This window comes from Pollicipes pollicipes, unplaced genomic scaffold (assembly GCF_011947565.3).
Source record: "Pollicipes pollicipes isolate AB1234 unplaced genomic scaffold, Ppol_2.1 Scaffold_4740;HRSCAF=5597_pilon_pilon_pilon, whole genome shotgun sequence".
Lineage (NCBI taxonomy): Eukaryota > Metazoa > Arthropoda > Thecostraca > Pollicipedomorpha > Pollicipedidae > Pollicipes > Pollicipes pollicipes.
In genome coordinates, this window is record NW_023596545.1 from 18,648,176 (window position 1) to 18,653,634 (window position 5,459).

General features: G+C 45.0%; 1 non-coding gene across 1 annotated transcript; it reads right to left on the reverse strand.

Moving 5' to 3' along the window:
• Window positions 1-1,058: 1,058 nt before the first annotated feature.
• Window positions 1,059-1,130, reverse strand: TRNAA-UGC (transfer RNA alanine (anticodon UGC)). Its single transcript has one exon. It is a non-coding gene; the product is annotated as a tRNA-Ala (tRNA).
• Window positions 1,131-5,459: the final 4,329 nt, after the last annotated feature.

Sequence of the window (5,459 nt, forward strand, 5' to 3'; positions counted from 1 at the left end):
GACTTCAAGCGTCCATGGATTCGTTCTGAACCCAAACTGGGATGCCAACAGTTAAAACACTGAATTTCATAATAGATTTGCATTATGACAAGTGGTCATAGAAAATCAGGGGTGGAACTTCACATCTCTTTGGGGGGCCCTTCCCCACCCCGATGTTGAGCTGGACCCCCAATGCTGAGCTCCCTCCCCCCCCCCCCCCCCCCCCCAGTGTTGTAATGGGCCTCTATACATTTATCTAAGTCTTCACAGTGTGGAACATGGCCCCGGATGCCTTTTTGAATCTCTGAAGGAAAGATAACGTAAAATTTTGTAGCGACGCGCGCTTTGGTAATGAAGAAAAACGCTTATCTTACACAATGCACAATAACTTACGTAAAACGTAACCCGCAACAAGTTGCATTTGTAATTCGCTAACCTCACAGGGAATGTGTGCATCTTTGGACCTTCATGACGCTTCTCAGACTACATGACGACAGTTGATTAGGATGTGTGCCTCGCATATAGAATGGACAAGGTTCATGGGTTCGCCCCTCCCCCCCCCCCCCCAATGAAAAACGCAAAGCTGCCTTTGAAACTTAATTCATTTGCGTGAAAATAGGTTGTTACATAATCCTGAATATGCATCATAGTCAAGACTCAAAGCTAACTTCACAATTAATATACAAAATTACCTTCTTTAAACCAGAAACCCTATCAGGATTCAAGAACGGGGTCATTGTATCCTATCGTATCCTACCTCTAAAAAATTATTATCATTTACTGACAACGATACTAACATCTCTTAAATCACTTATGACTCAATGAAAAACAAACAAATAGGTTATGTGTTCATCCAGGGCGTTCATAGCGATACTGATGCATCAGTGGCAACTATTTTTCGGTTTGTCAATGAGCTAGGTTAGGTGAGGCAAGGTTTCGAGGCAGGGTTTCGTGTCCGTTATGAGGGACACGAAATACGTCGAAACACCACAGCTGTCTGCTTTTAGGAGCTGCCACAGATATTCCTATTTCCGCTCAAGCCACCGTAGTTTATGCTTGGAAAACTAAAATTCATGCACTGGAGATGCCGGGGTTTGAACCCGGGGCTTCTCACATGCAAAGCGAGCGCTCTACCACTGAGCTACATCCCCCACATTCAATGTTAGAAGAGTGTCTCGCAGAAACCAACTCATTTTAGCAGACCTTTGTCAGATTCTCAAAATTCTCCTCCAGAGCCGGTTCCTGGGTGAGGTAACAGGGAAAGCACAGGCATCACCACTGAACTCGAAGAACCAGGATCCGGAAATTGTACCCAGGAGACGAACAGGAACTAGCCAAATGTTTGTTTCACACCAAGTCAAAAATCCGACATGAATCATAAGCCCGCCTGGTTGTTGACCTTACTTCACCTTCAGAAGGTCGCGATAACCAAAAACCTGCGGGACTATTTTGGCTCTTTTTTACTTCAATAAGTGTCAAGCACATCAAGCATTTAGGAGCGTATCGCCAGCATACGGCACGCGGTATGCTCCTAAAAAGAAAAGTTTGATCGTGTCATTCCAGGTCATTTACCTCTTCTGACATATTTTAAGTTGAAATAGCATCTTCTTCACCTCCCTGTGATCAATAAATTTGGATTTAGCGTCAAAAATTATCCACAAGTAGGGTCTCCAGTAAAAAGACAAATTGGTGTTGACTTTGACCTGACTCTCATGGCGCACGAAATGGCAAAATAATCAGACATTGTTCTAACTTGAATCTTGAGTTGTCAAAGACACCGTCACAAATGTGTCTGGCTTTTTTAAGCACACCGTTGTGGTGTCAGATTGAACGTTTCACTTGGCTTAGCATTCGATGACAACTATGGCGTAACTTTGACCTGCCATAGGTCAGTGACCTTATAAGGTACATTTATTTTTTGCAACCAATCGATTAGATGCGTAATCGGCTGCAAAAATGTAAAATGAGGTGCCGCTTCTGCACGCTGTTCAAAGGCTATTTTGGAAAACCCTTGGGGAACAATTTTGATGCATAATCTCGAACCAAACAACAAGGCAGAGGCGGAAAAGAAATTTCACAAGGAAGTGAATTCTTTAAAATATTCACTGAGAAAGCTTTCGGAAGCTTTAAAAATGACACTCTGACGCTGAATAACAGCATGGCATGCCTAAAATGTACGAAATAAAACAAAGCTACACAACCGTCTGCTTTCAGAAGCTGCTACAGATTTAATTTCATTTATCAATTCGCGCTCGTTTATACCTGCATAAGTAAAGCTCCCCTTGCAGATGCCTTGGTGAGAACCCGGGGCTTCTCACCTGTGAAGTGAGCGCTCTACCACTGAGCTACATCCCCACTTAGTCCGTGAGAGGAATGACTCTCAGAAACCGACTCATTTTAGCAGACTCATCTGCTCGGCTCCCAAAATTTCCTCTCGGGAACCGGTTCCTGGTTCCGGAAAAAGGAACAACACGGCACTAATTGGAATGCAGGCACCACTCAGCATGAACAACCAGCACTCGGCAGTGTTGGCGAGGAGACGAACCATTGGCGTTTGACATCAAGCCAGGAGATCCGGTCAGAATCACTAGCCCACCTGGAATGTAGAGCTGTGTATGCAAGCACACCTACACCATGCACCCTTTATGCAGGTGTGCGTGTGTGAAGGTATATGCATTTATGTTTTAATGCCTGAATTTTTGGTTTGTTTTCATATCATTCACGGACTAGCCCTCCATTAGTGCATCATGGAGGTCATCATCGCAGCCACACCATGGGAAGATGGCGAGAATCGTCCCCCGAGCCTTTAGCGAAACTTTATATTCCCACTCGCATGTGCACACGTTCTGATAATGCAAGCAAAAACAAATTCATGCAAAACGCTGGATGTGCTTCACTTTTTGCCACGCTATGAACATAGCCAAACGTTGATAAACATTACACATGACAATTTACGCCTTCTGGAACCAGGTGCCAGTTCTCGAAAGGAAATTTTGGTGACCGAGTACATGTTTACTAAAAATAGTTGATTTCTGAGAGTCGCCCTTTCCATAGTAGTGCCGCTGATGTAGCTGATCGGTATTGCGCTCGCTTCGCAAGTGAAATAACCCCGGTTCAAACCGCAGAAGCTCCATTAGGCGTTTCAGTTATTCAAGCACAAACGAGTGCGACTTGATGAATGAATTTAGAATATCTGTAGCAGTTTTTAAAACCAGACAGTTCAGATGTTTTGACGTATTCCGTACCTTTAGGCGCATAATCGTGCCATTCAGTGTCAAAGTTTTATTTTTCAAAGCTTTCGACAACTTTTCAGTGAGTGTTTCATGCTTCCTTCCTCGTGAAGTATATTTTCCGCCACTGCCTTGCTGTTTGATTTGAGGTTATGCGTCACGCATGTTGAAATGCATGTCGCGTATCCATGGTGAAAATATCTCCGCAAGCCAGAGGGTAAGCTCCACGAGTCGAACGAGTAGCCAGACCAGCTATTCAACGGAATGGCTACTGGGTTCACCCGGAAGCCATTACTCTGGCCATGTTCGCTGATCTTGCCAATGGTATCCCGTAAAGGATCGTGACTTACACTGCTCTATGTGGATACAAGAATGTGACGAGGAGTGGCCGTACCAATTTTCCCACGTAGACTTTAACACCAACAACCACACCAATATTGTCGATTGGCCGACATAGTGTATGATAGAGCCAGCGTCCCCAATACTACTGAGTGTAACAGCGCTGCAGACTGGCAGCCACACGTTACACCAGTACCCATTGCACACAAAGGCCGAAGAGTGATAAATGTAGGTCGTCACCCATGGGAGGGATGGGTGGGACAGGTGGGACGAGACGTACACCATGAGTACATGCACGCAACAATGCGACAACGACGAAATGTGTCCGTGTTGGAGTCAACCAGGACGTTGTTAGCCGTGCTTGGTATAAGAAAGAAAAGCTTTGAGCCTTTGGTTTGTCGCCATGGTCAATTCAAAGTTTTAGTGCTGAGTAAGTGACCTTCAGTGTACCAGAAGGTACTGTTAACACGAGTTCGGACGGGGGCAATTTGACCGCTCATCCCACAGTTTTTTTTTTTTTAAATCCGAACGGCTTGGTGCAGCCGCATCAAACTTTGTTTAGCCACAGGCTCTTAGATATTTGATATCTTAGTGTCAAACAAAAAACATGTACCTTGTAAAATCTCTGACTTATGGCTGTTCCAAGCAAAGCCCCGGCTGTCAGCACCGAAACTGCCTTTTTGCATTAGATCTTGCTTAGTGGGGTAGTTTTTGACGCTTATTTCGAATTTCTTGATCACAGGGAGATAAAAGACTTGTTACTTCAACTTCATAGAAATAAGAAGAGGTTACTGAACTAGCATCACCCGATCAACGTTTTGTTTTTAGGAGCTTACCACGTACACCACCCTTGACGCTCATCGAAAATCCAATCTCGCAGGTCTCTGGTGGTGTTGTCCCTGGTCATCACCGAAACGTTGGTATGTGCAGCTTATGTGCAACCAAGAGTAATAATGTTAAGAGCCTGAAAAGAGGAGAGGAGTGCATTAAAGGGGTGCCTTGAGGCTACGTGCGCAACATGTTATAACGCAATTACCTTATGAGAAAGCAGATTTTACGTTGACAACAGCCCTTGTTCGATTGGTGCGGACACTTATGACCCCTTTAAGATTTTCAAACATACCGCGCCAAGGAAACGACGCAGTGCCTGCGGCATTTTCAATGTCATTTCCTTGGGCGGGTAGCTAAAAGCTTCCCGATGAACGCCAGCTGTCAAACTCTCCACGAACTTCTGCGCATTAGGAGCAAAGTCTTGTGAAATGGCCCAGTAACTTGCATAGGCCTCATGGCCCAGTGGGCCACGGTTGCCTTGGTTCCATCCCCGGCTATGTCTCAGTATTTCCTTGAATCTTGAATAGATCATGCAAATATCCTAGTAAATTTACTAAAAGGGGAAAAATGCTTCCTTATACCTGTCAATTATCTAGCTGACATCCTAGAATTAAGGTAAAAATATCTATATCTGTCTACTTTGGGTATATCTGCCGGTCTGTGTGTCCTGTTTTGCGTAGCGTCTTCCATGCTCTGAACGGCAGGTCGCTGAACAGTGAAATTCGGGCACGACGCGCGGGCGCACGAGCCGGTTTTCCTCTGGCAGATTGCGGGTCGCTGCGACCCGATGTTCGGGCGTGGGCATCATATTCATCCTTGTGATATTTACTTTCCTCACACCCAAAATGGCAATGGGCACATGATTCTTGCCAAATCTCTTGGCTTGGTGTCAAACTGGACCTTCTTGTCCGTTTCTTTGGCAAAATTGCCGGATCCTGGTTATTTGTGTTCAGTATTGGTGTCTGTGCTCTTCCCGTTTCGGGAACCGGAAACCGGTTTTTTAGAAGGAATTTTGGGAACCGAGCAAATTTCTGCTAAAATGAGCCGGTTTCTGAGAGTCACTCTTCTAACGGCGTATGT